General features: G+C 38.1%; 1 long non-coding RNA gene across 2 annotated transcripts; it reads right to left on the reverse strand.

The window, feature by feature from the left end:
- Positions 1–1,197: 1,197 nt before the first annotated feature.
- On the reverse strand, positions 1,198–15,678 carry LOC135363626 (uncharacterized). Of its 2 annotated transcripts, none has more exons than XR_010409483.1 (3): positions 13,278–15,678; positions 12,430–12,491; positions 1,198–5,764 (listed from the first exon to the last, which is right to left on the reverse strand). It is a non-coding gene; the product is annotated as an uncharacterized LOC135363626 (long non-coding RNA). The 2 variants fall into 2 exon arrangements; XR_010409482.1 differs by having other exon boundaries at positions 1,198–5,771.
- Positions 15,679–22,536: the final 6,858 nt, after the last annotated feature.

A 22,536-nucleotide genomic window follows, 5' to 3' on the forward strand; every position in this document is an offset into this window, starting at 1 on the left:
TACATCAGATCCTCAGCTCTTATTCATCTTATAGCTGAAAGTTTGTATCCTTTTACCAGCCTCTTTTTATTTTCCCCATCCCCGGTCCCTGACAACCACTTTTCTACTTCTGTTTCTATGACTTTGACCTCTTTTTAGATTTCACATATAAGTGATACCATGCAGTATTTGTCTTTCTCCGTCTGACTTATGTCACTTAGCACAATGTCCATATTGTCACAAATGGTAGGATTTCCTTCTTTCTCATGGCTGAATAATATTTTGTTATATGTATTATATATATATGTGTATATATATATATATATATATATGCATATTATACATACACACACACGTCTTCTTTATCCATTCATCCCCATGGACACTGTTCAGGGACACTTAGTTGTTTCCAGAATAAAATCTTTACATTTGATTTTGTGTTTTGAATTTCCTACTTCACCATAGAAGAATAAAAGGAAATAAAATGAAAACTTTGTCAATAAAACACACTGCCTATTATAATTTTTTAAATTTTACATATTTTTTCATACAAGACAGTCTATAAGAATCAAATTGCTGATATTTGATTTCTATATTTCATATATTTTACACAGACTATTTCAACACAGAATATTTGAAACTGGTAGTTTCTTATTGAGATTTTGACAATTATTTTCGTATTGATTCATTATTTTATATTGAGAAACCGAAAGCCTATAAAGATTGAAGAACTAATCCAAAGTCATATATTTCTATTACAGTAATAAATAATATTAAAATATTAAATATTAGATTTACAAGAATATAAAGATATTGCATATTCAGAAAATAAACAAATATTACATTAACTATTTTTTCTTAGACAATATTTTAATTGAAATATAATTCACATACCATATAATTTACTCATTTAAATTATACAATTCATTGGGTTTTCATATATTCACAGAGTTAAGCAACCATCACCACTATTTAATTCCAGAAGAGTACCACCCTCACCAAAATACTATATCCATTAGCAATCACTCCCCATTCTTCTCTAGCAAACATTAACCTACTTTCTGTCTCTGTGGATTTGCTTAATCTGGATATTTCATATAAAAGGAATCAAAATATGGTCTTTTATATCTGGTTTCTTTTGCTTAGCATGTTTTTAAAGTTCATCCATGCTGTAACATATCCCAGATATTTTTTTTAAGATTTTATTTATTTATTTGAGAGAGAGAGAGCACAAGAGTGGGGAGGGCCAGAGGGAGAAGGAGACTCTCCACTATGCAGGGAGCCTGACTTGGGGCTTGATCCCAGGACCCTGTGATCATGATCTGAGCCTAAGGCAGATGCATAACTGACTGACTGACCCAGGTTGCCCCTTTTTGTCCATTTTTATGGCTGAATAATATTCTATTGCATAGATATACCACTTTTTTAAATTCATTCATCAATTGATGGATATTTGGTTTATACTTTTTGGCTATTATGAATATTGCTGCTATGAATATCATGTATAAGTTTTTGTATAGATAGATGCTCAATTGTCTTGGGTATATACCTAGGAATGAAATTTCTGGGTCATATAGAAACTCTACGTTTAACTTTCTGAGGAACTGCCAAACTGTTTTTCCAAAGTGGCTATGTCATTTTACAATCCCATCAGTAATATGTGAGAGGGTCCCTATTTCTCTTCATTCTTCCCAGTGCTTGCTATTATTAGGCTTTTTAGTTCTAGCCATTGTTATAGGTATGAAATAGTATCTCACTGTGATTTTGATTTGTAGTCTTTAATAACTAATGATGTTGATCATCCTTTCATGTGCTTGTTGCCCATTTGTATATCTTCTTTGGAAAATGTCTATTCAAATCCTTTGCCCATTTTTAAAAATTAGGTGATTTGTATTTTAGTCATTGAGGTGAATAATTATACATTTTGGATACTAGTCCCTTATAGATATATATGTTTGCAAATATTTTTTCCCATGTTGTGGGTTGTCTTCCACTTTTTTTATAGAGTCCTTTGAACAGAAGTTTTAAAGTTTGATGAAGTCCAATTTATCTATTTTTATTTTGGTTGCTTGTGCTTTTTGTGTCAAATCTAAGAAATCATTGCGCAAGTCAGAGTCACAAAGATTTACAGTTACGTTTTATTCTAAGAGCTTTATAGTTTTAGCTCTTACACTTAGGTCTTTGATCCTTTTTCAGTTAATTTTTGAATATGTTGTGAAGTAGGAGTCCAACTGCATTCTTTTGCATGTGGATACCCAATTGTCCACATTTATTGAAAACACTATTCTTTCTCCCATTGAATTGTCTTGGTACTTATTAACTATATTACACTGCTGTGTTGGACCTCATCAACATCACATACTGCTAAAGCAGTTCCCTCTTCTGTGTCAGTGATTCCCTTTCTTCTCTGGCCTCAGCATTTGGGTTCAACTGCAGATAGAAGTCATTCCGACAATTGTTAAGGATGTTTTAAAAACCACTTTAAAGAATTCCATTGTTCTTTCACTTATTGTTCTATTGCTCCACCCTACTCAGTATTTGTTCATCAAAAGAAGTTGTCAGAAGACTTGAACAAAGAAACTACAAAACTGCCTGAACTGAGATGTGGTCCCCTTCCTTCAAGTCTTGTTTGCCTCTAATCCAACCCAGAAATCTGGGTTTCCAAACACCACTCGTTGAAAGTGAGATTGCAGCAGCGTCTCTGGCCTAGTCAGCCCCTACTCTGACACCCAGAACAAAGGTAAGCTGGAAAAGGATAAAAAAAAGGCCCAATGGAGACAAAAGAACAGCCTTTTCCCAAAAACAATTAATAGAGAAAACACCTCATCGTTTGACTTTCCCATTATGGCACAAAGACAAATTTTCTTTTTTTTTTTTTAAGATTTTATATATTTATTTGACAGAGAGAAATATAGGGAGAGATGGAACACAAGCAGGGGGAATGGGAGAGGGAGAAGCAGGCTTCCCGCGGAGCAGGGAGCCTGATGTGGGGCTCGATCCCAGGACCCTGGGATCATGACTTGAGCCGAAGGCAGACGCTTAACGATTGAGCCACCCACGCGCCCTGTGACAAATTTTCGAAATTATTTGAAAAAAGTTAATGACCCAGGAGTATAAGATCACCAAAAAGTGTACAAAAATGTTGATAGCAGCTTCTCAGAAAAAAAAATTATCTTGTTTAGTTTGTGGGTTCTGTTCTTAGAGTAAATGCTTGGGGCTCTAAAGACTGTGGAGTTCATTAAAGAACTGTACTTAGATCGGGTGAGGACATCTGGATTACATTAGGGTCTGAAAGCAGCACAAACTGTGGAGTGTTTAGAAACAATGTTAGTGCTGTATCACAGTCACAACAATAAATACTTTAGCAAATTAATTGTTACCTAGCATGCATTTAATAATAATAATTTCTTGTGTGAATCTCAGCTCACCATTTGTCACTGAACCTGACTAGTTAATAACTGTGTAGATGTCTCTCGTGGCTTTAAAATATTGACAGCTGATTAAACTGACATTTTCTAAACAACCTTAAGAATTCTTTTTCATTTAATCTAGAAGTTTCATTAATTGATTAAAAAAAAAAAAACTAGGTTGGCAATGAGATACTAATGCATGCCCACAAGAATAGCTAACATTTTGAAGACTTACAATACCAAACACGGATGAGAATGTGGAACAACTGGAACTCTGAAACATTGCTGGAGGAAGTATAAATTAATAAAATAATTTGGAATATGGCCATTACAAATTAGAGCTAATCATATGCTGATTCCATGATTCAAGAATAATTATTTCATGTGACCACCAAAACACACGTATAAAAATATTGATGGCAGCTTTCGTCATAACAGCCCAAACTGGAAACAACCCATATCCAATAATAAAAAAATGAGGAAATGAATTGTATGTGCTCATAAAACAGAATATTACACAGAAATAAAAAATAGATTACAACCACAGACATGCAACCACATACTTTCCCAGACATTATAGTGATCAGAAGAAACCAGACACAAAAAGTACACTATATGGTGCTATTTATATTAAGTTCAAGAGCATGCAAATCTAATTCAAGATGTTAGAACATAGAAATCAGAGTAGTGATTACTTTTGGGGGAGGTATTGACTGAAAAATGAGGAAAATTCTTTGGTATGAGAATAGTCTGTCTTGAGCCAGGTATTATATAGGTGTAGACAGGAAAAATAGATCAATCCATGCATTTTTAATTAATGCACTTTATGTACTTCATTCACATATAATAAACTTCAGTAAAAAAAAAATTTAAACAAGGTGGGAGAAGTGGCCCAGGAAAATAGAGAAAATATACAACCTTTTTTAACATGAAACAAAACGTTACTCTCATCCACCTGTAACAGAAAAACAAAATGAAGAATTTAAAGCTAAGAAGCTAGAGCACAGTTGGTCTGAAAAATGGTGTGATGAAGACATCAGACATCATTCCCACTCCCCTACTGCCAATTTGAGTCCATGCATCCTACTATTTCAACTCCAAGAAATAGAAGGATAAGCACAAATTATCTGCTGCAGATGCAACCCAGTTCTTACTTCAAATCATGGGATGTGACAGAAAACTAGATCCTAAAATTTCTAGAGTTCATTTCTTTTACTTTCCCACAAACTCACTTCTCATCCAAAGAATCAATCAATATTCAAGTTCAGCCACACTAAACTAAGTCATATGTTAATTCAATTCTACTTGAATGGCTTTTACATAATCCCTAGGCAGGGACCTTTTCAAAATCTTTGCTCAGTACATTTCCTGGGACACTGCTGACATTCAGTTGAGTGTAGTATAATTAATATCATAATAACAATAACACACAAGGAAAATGCACACCTCCTGCAGTTTGCAGAAATACCGGGCTGTAGCTAACACAGAATTTTAATTCAGAAGCAACAAAGAGAGATCGGAAGGCAGCAAGAGCAATTGGATTCAATAAATTCACAGACTCAGCCTAAACTGCAGGAAAAACCATACTTATTAGGCAAGCTATCCTATAGGAGACAACTAAATTAAGCAAGATAATTTCGTGTTCCTAATGCATTTACTTGGCTACAATGAAGGCTGATGTCTTAGTAGCTACATGAAGTCAAACCTCCGTCTACAGGTAGAAGGGACTGGAAGTGTGTGTGTGTATGTGTATGTGTGTCTGTCTGTGTGTTTACATCTATGTATGTATGTCTGTGCATATTAGGAAATGTTCAACAGGACTGATGGGTAGGGTGAGAAAGGAAGAAAGAGTAATAAAACACTTTTGTGACTGAAAAAGATTGTCTAATTAATGAAATGAGTTACACCTTTAGCTCCTTATTCCCACTACAAGAAGAACTGCTGGTATAATGAGGATTAATAAACATTCCTTCAAAGTGCAAAGTTGTTGTTTTTTCCTCTGGAGAGCAGCCAACATCTCTTCTCCAACCCTCAGGTCAGGAGCACACGTCTGACTTTGCCAGCAAAAAGAAAACTACTGTGGCCTGCATTTCACGTGAACACCTGTCAAAAAGCCCCAGGGCAAGGAGGATTTTCCCCAGATCCAGGCTTCATCTGAAAGGCTCCTTTTACAATCCTTAATGGGTGAGGCTCCCTGAACAGCAACAGCAACATTACCAGAGAACTTAGAAAATGCAAAATCCCCTACTCTCCCCCTGACTTACTGAATCAGAAACTTCGGGGCTGGGGCCAGGGAATCTGTCTTTCAAGAAGGCCTCTCCACGAGTTGACACATGCTCATCTTTAACTTGTTTTCCTCAGTTCCACATCCTCTTCTACCCCCTCCAAAAGATAGATGGATAAATAAATAAATAAATAAATAAATAAATAAATAAATAAATAACTGGCCTGGTCTCTCCTTCAGCAGGGGCAAATCTCTCTACTTGCCCCGTTACTTTTTTTAAATCATTCTTCGTGGTGAAGTCATCGTTCCCACTTGTCACTTCACACAACATTATTCAAACAAGATATACTCTCCCGCTGGTGATCATCAGTATGCAAAAGAAGTTTTTTTCCGTCCCCAAATCTTGCCAGTGTCTATTGAATTGTATTAGGGCCACCACATAGCACACAGATGTTCTGGAACCCAGCTCTCAGTATCATGTTTCAGAGCATCCCACCACAGCCATACCTCAGCCCCCAAAGCACAGTTCTCCTACATCCTATATGAGTTTGCATTTAAGACTCCGTAGAAGAGATCCTGTGGCTGTATCATTATTTTATTTCTAGACGATAAAATGTGGAGGAAGTAACTCATGTGTGACCTTTTTGGGTCAAGATTTTTATGAAGCAGGTGTTCCTTTTACCCCACCACCTACTAGATGCACAGAGTGTGGGGCTCCACACTGGGGGCAGTGGTTCTCAAATTTTACCATGGATCAGAGTCATCCAGAAGGCTTTTAAAAATGTTAATCACCAGAACTCAGTTTGTATTCAGTAGGACTAGGGTGGGGTCTGAGAATTTGTATTTCTAATAAGGTCCTAGATGAGGCCAGTCCCCCTCGTCTCGGGACCACACTTGGAGAACCACATGGGTCTGAACTATTGTTCTAAAGAATGGTAGAGCCAAAAGAAGGAAGCTGCTTCCCTGGGGGACCTTGGAGAGGAGAAATGTTAGCTGATCAAGAACATCAACCTCATTCCATCTTTGAGCAAGACATAAACTTCTCTTGGTTTGGAGCCAATGTGCCCCTACCCTCTATTTTCAACCATCGTTTGTTCTACTCTTAAATAATAATATTGCCTAGGAAAGTAAATTTTGACATCTTTGAGATCTTATGCAAAAATATATTTATAATATCCATTAATATAAAACAACAGACACTAAACAAACAAAACACAAAACACAGACAAAAATGAAATGGTATGCATCTTAAATTAGAAATAAGCGATTTCTAGTTTTTCTTTTTTGTCATAGGTTTTTTTTTTTTTTTCAGTGTGTATCTCCCCCAGGGTTTCAACAAGATTCTTATGGACTACTTTTCCTTAGTGCAATATAACATCTTTTTCTGTCTAGTTTTATGTCAATCAATGTCTTTTTGTGAGGCCACCAGGACAAAGCTGTGTCTAATTTATCTTTACTTTCCTGGTGCTTAACACAGTGCCTGGCACGTGGTTGAGATTCAAAGAATACATTGGTGAGATGAACAAATAATAATAATAATAAAGCATGGCAAATGGACAAATGAATATTTCTAAAACTTGGTTTTGTTAACCGTCAGATCCTAGGTTCCATTTAATTCCACAGATGCATTCAACAGGTACTGTTGAGATGCTAGGTAAAAAACAGGAGACAAAGTCCCCGCTCTCAGAGTTTATCTCTATGAAAAGAGACATAAAAAAGGAAATGTTTTTAAAAATGCAATACAACCAAATAGAAACAAAACTAAAGTGAGACAAGTAACAGTGAGGGTAGATTCATTAGGAAAATTAAAATAGGCTGTTGCTCTCTGAGATGCTTGACGTAGACAAAAGTACTTGGCAAATTTTATTTGCATAAAAAAGGGGAAATCTCCATGGTACCAGTAACACTTATTAATAGGTTCCTGTATTAGGGTCTAATACATCACCCACGGTTAGTCTGACAAAGCACATGGCATGCAGCAGACACAGTGACGTGACTTTGTCGGTCTTCTGTACAAGTGCTCACCTCCCTGAACTCCCAGAGATGGAGTAAGAGGGTTATAAGTCCAGTTAACATTGTCAGAGCTTTTGTTAAATCTCAGAAGGCTAGGGGTGCCTGGGTGGCTCAGTTGGTGAAGCAGCCAGCTCTTGATTTTGGGGTCCTGGGATCAAGCCCTGTGTCAGGGCTCCACACTCAATAGGGAGTCTGCTTGAGCTTCTCTCTCCTTCTCCCTCTGCCCCTCCCCCAAAATAAATAAATCTTTAAAAAATCTTTAAAAAAATTATCAAATCTTAGAAGGCTACACTGTGAATATATTGCCCCTACTTTGCAATCTGCTATATTTCCCTTTTCATCTTCATCTGTTTATTTTATAAATACCCAAACTGAAATGATAATTGATTTAGAATGATATATGAGTTACAAGCCCCAGATCTGGGGTCAAAAGACCTATTTCAAGTCACTCAATGACCTAGAAGGCCTTGGGTAAGTCTAAACTTCTAACGTTTCTATACTCATTGAATGAGATCACAATAGTGACTCTTTCATGCGATTTGGGAGAGGGATTACATGAGACAATTGCATGTAAACACTTGCATTGTAAATAGTCATTCAAGTTGTGCAATTCTAAGGAGGATAAGAGTATGTTCAGTAGGGGTGAGAAAATAAGGCGGTCATAGTGAAAGAGTATCAGAATTTGAAAATATAGTGGTAAAACCATTCCGGATTTTGGAGTTTTACAATGAGGCTATTGTGATGAGTTGCTGAAAATAAGTTTGATGGAATAGAGGAGGGTAGAAGAAACTGTGAGTCAGGGTGTTAGGCGTTGAACACAAGGATAATGATAGAGGGTAGGAGTCAAGTGCTAAAGTTATTAAAAACATGGAAAAGGGAAGTCAGTAGATGACTGTCAAAGAAGTGTTCTTCAGTTGATTCCTCTATTACGTACCACCTAGTACTTTTCCTTTGTGTCACTCATCTAAGGTACAATTAATTCATTTATTTATTAATATCCATCTGTAGGATAATAAGCTTCTTGAAGGTTAAGAGCAAGTATATCTTGTTCCCAAGCAATTCCATTTACTTGTAAAATACAGAGCCAAACAAAAAGCATAATCAGTGTTGGATGGGTGGATGGATGGATGGATGGATGCATGGATGGATGGATGGATGGATGGACTGAAGGACTACTTGGCAGATAAACAAATAAGACATACTACTAAAAATAAATGGCATCAAGATAAAAAGAAGAGAGCTTCCAGAGTAAGGTCTACAGGATGATTATCTTTAAAGCAAAATTATACCTAAGAATCCAGGATGTCTTAGTGAGGGGTTACTTATTTCCCACCTCCCTATTTAACTCCTCCTCTTTCCCAGATTAATAAACCATATCTTTAGAAACTTATTTGATAATTAATAATTAAAATATGTGTCCCGAATGCTCCATCAAGCATACTACTAGAATCTCTCAGCATTGTTTATCACCTTGGCAATACACATAACAGTTTAAAATGTGCATGACTTTGAGCCAACAATTCCATTTCTAGAAATTTATCCTACAGATACACTCATTCAAGTATGTGTACTATGCATACAAAGATTTTCCTTGCAACATTATTTAAGATACTAAAAAAAAAAGACACTAAATATTCCAAAATAGATTTGTTAAATAAATAAGTGATAACATTCATACAGTTGAATTTTATACACCATCAAAAATATCCTGACCTTTAAATATTCTCCATGATATACTGTTAAATAAAAAAATATATATAAAACATGGAATAATCTATATAGGATGGTTTCATTTTTAAAATATATAAATGTGTAGCGGGGGGCAGGGGGCAAATATTTCTAGATAGCACTCAGGGGCCTCCTCTTTCCTTTCTTTTCCTCTCCTGTCTCTCCCTGCTCTTGTCATGTCTTATTAAGGGTGAGTGGTCCTTGGTGAGACATAATACAAAGATTTTTGAGCATAACACACAAACATTTGCCAGGAGAAACTGTCACTATTAGCCAGAAAAGTACTGGTTTGGCTTGTAGATATTTTACTCTGAAGACTGGAAGGTGCTCCAGCTTTCTTTGGCTCTGTAGAGCTCAGGAGAGAAGGGGTGGACTCTGTCTTCTGTCTCTAGGTGACATCCAGGCACTTGAGCATCAAAGTTTTCAATGAAAGTCATAGGTAAGACCAGGAGCTTGTGGAGGAGGAGAAGGAGTAAACCAGAGTGAGAGGGATGAGATCTCTGTGATTATGTCTCAACTGGGATCTGTCTGAACTGACAGGTGGCATGAATTAAAGGAAATGCTTTGCTCCACCCTCGGGACTCCAGAGATAAGTGTGTCAATACTGTCCACACTTCCAGGTTCTCCTGGTATAACGAGGTGGCAAAATATGTATGTTTACATATATAATTGCATATGCAAAAAAACAATCTTAAGATACAAACCAAGGTGTTAACAGTGATTGTTCTCATGGAGTAGATGGTTGCATTTTGGTGGGAGAGAGGTACTAGTGAGATAAAGATCAGAAGGGAATGGAGATACAAAGGGAGGGAATGGTTTATGGCAATTATGTCCCATAATTTAAAAATGAAGAGGAATTTTTAAAAAGAGCTCAACCAAACCATAGCTAGCTCATACATTAATTAGGCCTGAGCAGGAGAAAGTCAGTTTGACTTTCCTAAGGATGGTGCATCTGTCATTAGAGTTGACCCCAAATTTGGAATAAAAATGGTTCTGAAATCTTACTTCCTAGAAAAGCAATTGTTCCACATTCTTGGAAATGACTATTTAGCTGTGCAAACAAATGAAATAGGCATATCATAAATTTTCACGATCGCTTACACAAAGAGAAAAAAGAAATCTCACACAGCACACCTCCCACATTCAGCACTCTATAGATTAGCTCTATTCATCCACACAGCACAAGAATTCATACTATTACCATCTAATTTAAATAATTTGAGTTTTTTCAGAATAAATTCTGTGATTATCTGGTATTCAAAGACTCTCAGCTTATAGTCTTATAGCACATATTACTCCTTTTACATAAGTGGACTCCCAAGGCTGTAGACATTAAAGTCGCAAAGATTACCACTTAATAACTAGCTACAAAACTCTATATTCCTATTTCCACACTAGATTGCAAGGACTCAGAAGGCCAGATGGAGTCTTTTTTTTTTTTCAATCTAATTTCCTATAGCACTAACCAAGAACAGACATTTACTTCAGTCAATGAAAACTAAATCTATCACACAGAAGCGACAGGTAACTGTTCTTCCTTGGGCTTTCTGGCCATAATTTTTTTCACTTCTTCACTGATAAAGTGTAATATTTCAATTCTTCTGTTCCTCTAGCTTTTTTGGAAGCTTAATTTATCAGGACACCTATTACAATGTGGAAAAGGGAGAAGAGGTAAAAATTCAACTAATAGATTTGGTTCTTCTAAATAACTCTGTCAGAAGGTTGGCTGGAGATCATGTGTTTAATTCCTGGCCCAGGTGATTCTTTCCTCCAGACCATGGGGCCAAGACTTGGTTAACCAAGGGTTGGCTCTTGTCAGGGACTCACTAAGCTTCTTAAGTAACTTTCATAGTTTCACTTGGAATTGCCCCTGCCATTGATCTGACAAAACAGCAAGTGCTTAACTACGAAATCACGAAAAATGGGTATAATTTGCTCTTATAAATATTGAAAGAGCTCTTATCAAACATTAAGTTTTTAGAACATAATTTCTAAAGGATTGGAATTTATATATTCTTGTTTATTTCAACATGTACTGGTGTTCCATTTTTTTCTAAAAAACAGCTTCCTCATACTTCAGCCAGAGAGCATGACTCTAAAATGAAGAACTCGTGACTGGGCGTGGGAGGGAAAAGTCTAAAATTAGAGAGACCAACAGGCTCTAATATTAGGGATTTATTTTGAAAATGCCACCTCCAATGAGAACTAACAAATAAATTCTCTAAAAATGAATTGACTTGTTTAGCAGGTTGGAGTTCTGTCCTGTAGTAACAGGAGAAACAGTCAGCCTTTCTGGATTCTTTTTGAAGTTGTACAGTCAAAAGAAAAAAGAAGTATTCACCCATAATCATGTAGAGAAGAAAACTGAATATTTGGTCTGAAGACAGAAGAGGTTGACCAGGACAGAGACAGGGCAAAAATAAAGAAACCTGGAGAGGTACTCTTGATCGGTCTGTTGGGCTTCTAAGATGTTCCCTGGTTTTCAGCTAAATAGTTAACACACAAACAGAATTAGAAGTCACACACTGCACTTAGATGGGGTACTGTGTCACCATGGTAACTGGTTTTGCTTAAACATAGCTCTGCATGTACTCAGTCCCAATTAGAAGAGACACACACACACAGAGTATTCCTGGAGCTTATGTAACATCCGCCTATCTGTTATATTTTTCTGAAATGGGATATTTGAGTTCATGTTTGTAAATGCTTTCTTTAAAACTTTCCTTTCTAGATAGTGTGTCTCTGATCCCTCAGCTGTTATGATCCTGGAAGCAATATTACAGATACAATTTCAGGTGATAATCAACATGTGAAAAGAATAATTTGCACCAGCTCTTGTCAGGAAGTTCTGGGTGCTTGGAATATGGATTGTAAAACCTACCAGTGGAGCTTCTAACCTGTCAAATGCTATTTTATTTGGCTCATCCTTGTGGAGTATTTTGGATCGTTTTTCTTGAAAGATGATCCCCAAATAGCATTCCCACCCCCATCGACTCCTCCTTATGATAAAATAGCTAAGAAAACAACCTAAAGCAAATTGAAAGAAGTTTTAAAAAGAAAGGAAGTTGCCACAACCTGGTATCCAAACCAAGAAATATCCCCAGCATTCTTCTCATGATTTTTCCTTGAAGATTTATCTAAAAGAAAGGAAAAAGAATTTATTGGTTGAACTCCATTACATGGCACTGTTAAAAGCATGTGATTCTTTTTACTTGTCAAGTCTCTATTTCTGTTTTTTTTTTTTTTTCCTCCTCTCTCTTATTTTCTGAGACGAGAACTAAATATGATACACTTTAGGGGAAATTACATCATTGGCTGTTTTACCATTTTCAAGACCACTCTGATTTTGTACTAAAATGGCATAATGTCTGCAGTGTTCACAAATATTTGTCTAAGAAGAGGGAAAATTAATCATATTTCCCCTACTGAACACCAGTGAAATGATCTTTCTGCTTTCGGCCACAGGATGTATTCACAGTTTGTCCAATGTCCCTTTCATTTAAAGGAAAATAGCTACCGTTTAACTGAACCCCAAGTATGTACCAGGCACTTGGTGGGAAATCTAGCACGCCACGTCATTTAATTCTCACAAAACCTTGCAAGGTGGGTGTCATTATCTCTACTGAAGAAAAGGAAATTAATGCTCAGAGGGGGTCCGTTTTTTACCCTATTTTACACAGCTTATAATTTGGCAAAGCTGATATACAAATGCAGATTCCCGAACACATTTGCTCAAAAGATACTCAGCCCATTTCTAACGGTGCTACTACTAAAAAACAGCAGATAAGGGCTCTTCTGCATTGGATTATGTTGGATCTGTTGTGATTTTTCATTAGAACTCTCTTCCCTCTGTTGGAGCATCATTACTGCGATCCCCCGAAGGACCACTGGGAGGCAGTAGTAGTCCGAACCCCGCATCCTACCTTCAAGTCATCACCATTGGCTTGCTTCCTCTACAAAGGGTCTCTAGCTCTACAAGGAAGTGAATGTGTAACACTTTTCTTCCTCCCCGAGACATCCAGAGTCGAATGTGCTGAAATATTTCTTGAAAACCGTTGAAGAACGTGGAATGTCCTGACCTTTGTATGCAATGAGAAGCAAGATAACTGTTTCGCGAAGTTTCTGAGAGCGAGTCGGGAATAGCAGTGCCTGGGGAAATCGAGGCAATGGGACGGGCTCCTGCCCTGAACTCACAAGGTCCAGAGGCGTGGGAGTAGGAGAGAAGCTAACATCAACCCTCCAGAATCGTAGGAGCGTCGCCAGTGTGGGCTGAGAGGGATCAATGGCTACAGGAGGGGACAACGCCTTTCCGTGCCCCTGATGTGACAGACGCATGGAGGAAGGGAATCCACAGATCCTTGAATGCCAGAGCTGGAGACGGGCCTCAAGAAAATCTCATCCAGTCGTTGTCACGCTGTGTCTTGGAGAGCTTCTTAGGCAAGTGCCCCAAAGGCAACTCAGGGCGAGGAATAGGGAAGACTCCAGGTGAGGCCCCTGGTGGTGCTTTCCAACCCTGTGTTTCAGCCACAGTGTTTCCCGTTCTATCAGTTTCGGGGTTTCTGCATAGGATTTTCTTTCATAAAAGAAACCTGTAGTTTTGAAAATTTTGCCAACTGCTTTATAAATGAGGAAACGGAGACCAAGAGTTGGTCTCTCATATGATATTTCTTTCTGCAGCAATGAGCAGACTGTTTGGAGCATATTCCTTTCAGTAGTGCAGATGGTTACGTCCATGATATTCTGCAATATCCCAGCCCCGCTCTGGAAGCCTGCGAAGAGGTGTGGACATCAGAAGAAATAACAATCAATGCAGTGGCCCGAGGGCTAAGCCTCAGCTCTACCAAGATGTCTTGCTGTTACATGCCTTGAGACAAATCAGTGACAGACAACCTTCCTTTATCTTCCTCTTTAAAATAAAAGGTGCAGAATCAGCCTCCTTTATTAGAAACAGATTCAAAGGCCCACTTGGCTGGGTGCTCTATCAAGAAAGGGGCACGGGCTAAGGGCTAAAGGAAACAAAATTATATGTTTAGGAGTATGATTTTTATACTATTAACTCAAAGCAGGAAGCTTTAATTCAGCTAGGGGATTGAAAAGATACTTGACTGAGGCATGAACCAAACTCACAGTTTTTTATATAGGCAGGAATTACAACCAGAACAACCTCTCTTTGGCAAACTAATGTGCAAAGTTTTTCCTAAGAACAGTTTCCATAATTGGGGGCAACAGAATATTTTAGAAGAAAAAGCATCAGCTTTAGACACAGACATTCCCGAGTATGAATCTAGCACTGCCCGTTCCTGATTGTGTATGCCCTTGACCAAGTTGTTCAGTCTTTGTGGGCCTCATGTTCCTGTTTGGAAATGCTTGCGGGACTATTTCAAGCGTTAGAGATAATACATGGCACGCATCTGGCACGTGTCTGACATTGTTATTATTGTGTGTTCTTGTTGTTTTCATTGTTCTTGGACCTGAAAATCAGGATTCAGAGTTAGAGGGAAGTGACTTGAATGATCTTCCCACAGTATAGAATCTTCTGGTTCTATAGCCTGTTTCATCTAGCGGGGTAATTCTGTTTGGTGGTGGATGTTTTGACTACTATGAGGAGAAAATTTTGGAAGCTTCTCAGCAGGAAAAAAGTATCAGGAGAGAAAGTTCACAGAGAAGTTGGGGAGGGAACAATATAGGTTGGCGGTGTTGGGCAGGTGTCACCTGCTATCCCTAGCACTCATTCAACCATGCAGCTTTCATGCAGCAGGCTGGAGTCTTCCTAGGGCCATTGTAAACTCCTGGAATAACCTTAGTGTTGGACAAAGTTCATTTGAAATTAAGCTATCCAGGAAAATGTGATCTGAGCCAATTTTGTCAAGAAACTCCAGAGGCCTAGAGTTAGTGAATTCAGAGTAGCCAAGAGCCGAGCTGACCGACACTAAGCTTTAGATGCTCCAGAATTATTTCTGGGTCAAGGAAGCCAATTATAAGATGGGTTCTTACAGAAAAAAAAAAAATGAGAAAGAGATAAGACTTGGCAAACCTTCCTAAAGTGACTGTGGTCTAAGAGCATGGAATTGGAGATTTTGTGCACTTTGAGATTTTTCTAGAGTGACACGAAAATAATGCAGAAAAATAATACCTCCTGTGGATGTAACTTTTTTCTTTAGAGATTGTTGGAGGGCAGTTCCTTCGCTCCCTGTGTTAGAAGTCTATCAGGCTGGTCATCCATCAGCCATGAGCAGAAATTACAGTTTTGAAAATCTAAGCCATGTGGGTCTCACGGTGTGGGCTGGCAGTGTGGGCCATATAGATTGAGGGCTACAGCTGGTCACTTTGCTCAAAACGTGTCAGCCGGGCCCTTGGGTTCTCCCAGGACCAGCTGCTAATGGCATCTTCAGTGTTTCTTTTATAAGGCCTTGCTTCCTAGTTATGGCCTTTTGGGCTATAATTACTTGCTAAAGATGACATTTTTCTTTTGCAAGTAAGAGGCCTAAGATGAGTATGTGAAACCACCCTATTTGAATAAGTGCATCAATTTAGCATCTTGAAGTAAACAAGGTTAATGAATTGGTGCATTCCGTGTAGTCCCTGAACGTAATTAAATTCAAACTTTACCCAGGAGGGAGTTGTGTTGCTGACCGCCTTCCACAAGGACAGCACCAGGGAAAATAGCAGCCTACAGACTAATTATTAAATCTTACCTCTTCATCAGGGAGAAACAATGGGTTAACCATTTTAAATCACATTGGAACTCAAGGTTGCTATGCATTTCTGTTATAAATATTTACCCAACACTCGGGTTTCACCATGCTCTTTACAGAGTTAGAGTTTGTCCTGGATCCTACATTCCTATGTTTCTTCAGGCTACATCATTGCCTAGGGATTTTTTTTTTTTAATTTGTAAATGGTATGTTCTCTTATCTTGGGTTCCTGAGTTGATTATGGAATCTCCATTCCTTTTCCAGTCTCTCAATCTTGGGAACCCCCAGGAAGTGTCTCATCAATAGCATATTGAGCTATCAGTCAGATGCCACCATCTTTCTCCTCTTTTGCTCTACTTTGAAATCCCTATCTACATATCTGCTGCCTCAGCCATTAAAATCTTAAAGGCCCCATAAAGACAACTCACCATTGCTCCTACAGGCTTGGGCATTGTCTATAAGAGTTGTCCACCAAAGTCAGGCTGTACCACCCCATCAAGAGTGAAAGCTCCATGTCCACTCATCCTCTAAGACTAGGGCTGTCAGACTTAACAAATAAAAATACTGAGAAGCTGGGGCGCCTGGGTGGCTCAGTTGGTTAAGCGACTGCCTTCGGCTCAGGTCATGATCCTGGAGTCCCAGGATCGAGTTCCTCATCAGGCTCCCTGCTCAGCGGGGAGTCTGCTTCTCCCTCGACCCTCCCCCTTCATGTGCTCTCTCTCTCTCATTCTTTCTCTCCCAAATAAATAAATAAAATCTTTAAAAAAAAACAGAGAAGCAACCAATAAATGTTTCTTGGAAATATGTCCTAAATACTGCATACAATATACTTAAAAAATTTTGTTTATCTGAAATTCAAATTTAATTCAGTGTTGTGTATTTTCCCTGGCCACCCTATCTAAGACATATAGAAAATGCCTGGTTTGTTCACACTACAGTATCATAAAGGAGTTTTTATTATTTTTATTAACCCCACTTTACTGAAGAGGACACTGAGGTTTCCAGTGTCAATGCACGAGTTGTACTTGGATGTCTGATTTCAGTCCTGGGCTCCTAAATCCTCCTTATGCTGCTGAGTTTCTCTTTTATACTGCTGCATATATCATACCTCTACTAAATAGAGATCATCCACACTGTCAAATGGGGGATATTAAAATTACAGCACATAGATGAGCGGAATTTTGAGTTAAGAGTGACGAGACCTTGGTACAGTCCAAGAGTAGCCTACATTTACTATAGATTGAGCACCTAAATGAGGTGGGCTCTAGTTGCCAAGGAAACCAGCTGACCTGAGTATCAAAAATGTGATAAGGCCTTCATATTTTTTAAAAATATGCATCCATTTTGGAACCATTCCTTTCTTACCCTTTTGATCTATGTGCCACTCATCCTAAAGCCCAAATCCCATGCCCATCCTACATTGTCTCACCTGGCTGGGAAATTGCTTAATCAATAAAGCACTTCACCTGCTATTTCCACCTACTTCCTGGCTGCCTGCTCTCTTTGTTCACTTGTAATGCTATCCGAACAGAATTTTCTACCCTGTCTTTTTCAATAACTAATAGACAAATAAGTGCAGTATCTGTCCTGACCAGCCATTGGTTGTGGTCTCTTTGAAAGAACCAATAGAACCCATGCTCCCCACTAAAGAGATTATTAAAATAACCTCACTACTTTAAAGTCATTTACCTGGAAAAAGAAGTTTATATGCCCCTCAATGAACAGGGACCTACTTCCTTTTATCTAGTTGTATTCTGAGACACACACACATGTAGGTTGGATCCAGGAATGGAGCCTTCTTCTAAGAAGAATCAAAGAAGGCAAGAGCAGAAAAGTCCTGTATTTATATCTTTACCATATTTGACATATTTTATTATACTGAATCTCTTTTATTCGGTATGTTCTTGAAAACCAAAGGTGAGCTGACATACCTACTGGGCAACCACAGGCTAAAAGAAGCTTTCAGCATTTCAAGTGTTCAAAATACAATCTGAACACTCAGGCTAGGACCTCTCCGTTTTCTTGGATGGGAACTTTGGGCTCAGGAAAGACACTTCCTCTTGCAAGGATTCCCCTTCAGACAATAGCAACTACCTTAAACATGTCATTTGCATGAATAGAGCATGCTCTGGGACTTTCCTTCCCAATAAAACTTACGATCCCAGGAGCTTACCATATTTTCTTTCCAAAACATGTTAGGACAGGGGTTGCAAATTAGTTTCTAGTCACTTCCTGGAGGACTGTGTTAAGGATACTACTCAGGCCATGTTTGGGCTCTAGAAAACAGTTTTATGGATGATCAACCATGTTTCCCATGGTTACATGCTTGGAGAAAATGCAAGTACACATGCCTTGCATTTAATATGCCTGTATTAGAAGCATAAACTGATTACATGAGACTGGAAATCAACTACAGATTCCTGGGATGAGACAGCAGAATTTGTAACTAACAAAGGCAGCTTCATCTCTTCCTCAAACTAACTGACCAGGACACCTGCCAAGCAGAGAAGCACTGATACCTTTCTCTAATACCTTACCATCTTCATCTAAAAGGACTTGTTAAGCCTTTAATTGTGCATCTGGGTGCTCATGGTTCTGAAAAGAAGCACAACCTCATCTTCAAGCTGCATCTTTGCCTAGAGAAACATTATGATCGAGTATTAAAGCATGGAGGGACTCAATGTCTTTTCCCCTCCATATCATATTTTATCAAAAGAACCCCCTCTTTACGTTGCTTGAACCAATATTCCCAGTGTATGGAATTCTTAATAGAATACTCTCTTAATTTTACTTGTCATTCCATTTATGCCTAGGAATCAGACACTTTTTCAGAAGCTAGCCGGAGATTGACTCAACTGACAGCCAGCAAATCAAACTCAGATCACCACCACCATTCAGGTGACAAGTTCTTTCTTGCTAAAAAAGGACCCAAGCTCCTGCTTGGGACTTTTTTCCCTTGAGATGACTTTTCCTGAGAGGTTCCTTTGTCCTCATGCAGACAAACTTCTCATAGCTGTTCAGAGAAACCCAGACAGGTGTTAATTCCATATAGATCCATACTGGGATTCTGGGCAGAATTTCCATAATCAATTGGGTGAGGCTCATTTGAGGTAATCAGTTAGTTATCTATGACTCCCTTAGGCATCCAGAAAACAGCAATATGATTATAATAGCCAGATAACGTCCAAGCCATTTCTTTAACATCCATGAAGATTCCTAAAAATGGACCTGGGTAGATTCCAGTTCACATGACTCCATGGATAGGACAGCTCAGCACTTCAGCAATGGTGTGTATGATGAAAATATTAAGTCTCCTCTTGAGTGACCCTTGAGTGATATAATAGCACTAAGTTCTCAGGGAGCAACCTAGCCTGATAAGGCTTCCCCCCTTTGAAGTTGCCTAAAGGTAGACCCAGTATTTCTGAGTTGAATCGGAGCAAGCCTGTACAATGGCATTGAGAGAGAGGGTGGGTTGGGGCTGATCACATCCCAGACCTTACTCACCAAGCCGTGTTCAACCCAACTCTTTATTGGTCCAGAAGAAGAAGAAAGGTGCCAGATGGGCTAGAGGTAGCTCAAGTTAATCATTAGTTCTGTGAATCCTCTGGGTAGATAAGGATCTTTTGAGTAGACCCACGCCAGATTAAAAAATAAATAAATAAATAAACCTAGCTTTTGTCTGAACAGCTTCACCAAGTTAGAAACCAAAGGGGAATGAGATGGAAAATTAGATCCACATATTTGAAAATCCCTGTATTTCTACATTTTTATTCTCCCTGTGCTTATACCAGAGATCTTCAAAATGACAAAAGGACTCAGAACTAAAAGAACTATTTGCAGGATTATACTTTGTGGAGAACTGTTGTGGTACAGTGTAAAAATAATTAGGACAGAGGACCTGGCCCACCTACAACCTCTCTGAGCTTCAGGGACTTTACTTATAAAATAAGAAAATAGAGGCTGTATGGGCACTTTAAGAGATATCCAAAAATAACTTCTGCATGTCAGTGTTTTGTACATTGTAAAGCTTTATAAAAATATGAAGGAGTATGACGATCACACTCTAAATATATATGGTGGGTTAACATTTTTCAATAATGTTTATTTTATTTCAAATAAGAAATGTGACAACTTTTAAATAGGACAAACTGTTTCCAAATTTTTAATCATCAGGTGACACCAGGGACACCATTGTCTCACTCTGACTCCATCAGCAAACGAAACAGCTTGTTTCCTGTTTCTTAGGATGATCCAATTATCAAAATATGTGCAGGATATCAGGTCATATCAAGTGAGATTCATTAGGTTTAAAACCTAGAAGCAAAAAATAAACCATAAAACAAAGGATAATATGTTTAATTCATAGAATAAGAAAAGAATTTTCTCCTCAATCATGGGCCATAATGAAAGTGAACCCTGAAGTAAGAGAAAAGCTCTCAAAAAAAAAAAGTCACAGTACAACAAAGCAAGGTACAGTACAACACAACAAACTAATAGTCTCTCTCTGCAATGTACACTATTAATGCTGTAGATCTTGTTAGTGATGTTTTAAGAAATGACACGATACAATTATAAACCTGAGTGTCTTTCTCAAGATTATATAAACCATATCATACCCCCAGCCTCATTTTTATTTCTTTTAATTAGATGTTAGTCACCAGTGTAATGAGACAAATTCTTTATTAATAACATTCACACTTACATTATCCATGCAGAGAAGGTAAGACTAAAAATGAAGGGAGGGAGGGGCTTGAAGTTGGGAGACTTTCATTTTCTTTTCAAAGGAATGGAAGGCCACTGATGAGATGTGACTTGAGATATGTTTTAATAACATTAATTTGGAAATAGTATAAGGGAGGCTGAAGGAAGAGAAATCGGAGATAGTTAATTATTACAAAGTAGCTTATTGGTGTGATGGCAAGCCAATAAACAAAAAAGAGAGACTACTACAATCATCCAGGGGCTCAGTTATTTATTTGTCAAATATTTTGGGTTCTTGAATGTGCTGGTTATGAGCTAAACACAGATGACAACATAATGTTGACCAAAAAAACTAGTGAGGGTGGTGGTAAAATAATCATATATACAATTAAGTGTATGGTAACAGACATAAATGAGTTCTATAAATGAAAAGGAAAATAGTTTTATAAATCATAAATAAAGGCAACTGACAAGAGTTATGAATCAGGCAAGGCATCCCTGATGAAGTGACATCCAAGGTAAAATAAAAATAGTTAAAGAAATTAACTAGGTAAAATGGTGGGGGAAGATGTTGAAAAACATGTTTCAAGTAGCATGAGAATCATGTGCAAATGCCCTGTGGCAAGAGCAAGTGATTGAATAATAAAGTATGGCTGAGTTTAGAGTACAAGAGAGAAAAAAGGAGACAAATAGAAATGAAATACATCAGATAGTGGTTAGGTATTTAGAAGAAAAATAAAGAATAAGAGGAACAGAGAGAGATCAGGGAATAGAGTAACACTTGAGCAGAAACTAATGGATGGAAGCATGTGGGTAGCTGTGGACAGAGCTTTCCAAGTAGTGAATCAGCTGGTTACCTGAAGTGAGAGTCTTCTTGCTGTATGTGAGGAGAGGAAAGATTCCATTCTAGCTTCTGTGGAATGACCAAGGGGGAGAAGATTAAAAATGAAACCAGAGAAATAGCAGGGACCAGAGACCACTACGCGGTATGACACTGAAAGGTACTGGAAAATTTTGGAGAAGAATTTCATAATCTGGCTTATATAAGTCATTCTGGCCACTGTGTGAGGAACACACTGTGGAGGCAGGAGCAGATGCTGTCATGCCGTGGATAGAGGAGAGACCAAGGATGACTCCTCAGCACCTGACCCCCACACCTAGGGAGGAGTGGTACCATTTGTGTAGATCAGCAATACTGGGAGAGGAATGAGCTTTCTGGCCAGATAGCAGAGGAATCACTGATGTGGAGGAGAGCATGAAACACATCTTGGGCATTTGAGTTTCAGGTGCTTTGTGACATCCAAGTTGAGACGTATGGGTGAGAGTCATCAGTGAACAGAGGATAACTAAAATTTTGTGTATAGAATAGATTGCCTGAGAAGAGAGAATATACTGACAAGACAGAGGGGTCTAAGACTCAGTCTTGAACAATATCAATACTCAGCAGTGAAATAGTCAAGAATTAATAATCATACTAACAACAATAATAATGCATGAATGTAGGACAAGAAAGAGGAAAACTAGAGCTGCAGCTGCATTTATTGAGTACTTAATATGTTCCAGCAGCAATTCTTCATGCGTCACACAATTTATCTTCACAACAACCCTATCTGGGTTCTTTCACTCTCCTTGTATCAATAATTTCCATTATTTGACAAGGATATAAATTTTTGTCATCAGCTCTGTATCAATTTTCTGCAGTCATCTGCAGATTCAAGTTGGACTTTATTTCAGGAAATTGTTTATTATTCATATTTTTAGATATTTTTGTTGTTAGTCCCTATGT

This window comes from Mirounga angustirostris, unplaced genomic scaffold, assembly GCF_029215605.1.
Source record: "Mirounga angustirostris isolate CCGP_5_RB_7025 unplaced genomic scaffold, mMirAng1.0.hap1 SCAF_2, whole genome shotgun sequence".
Lineage (NCBI taxonomy): Eukaryota > Metazoa > Chordata > Mammalia > Carnivora > Phocidae > Mirounga > Mirounga angustirostris.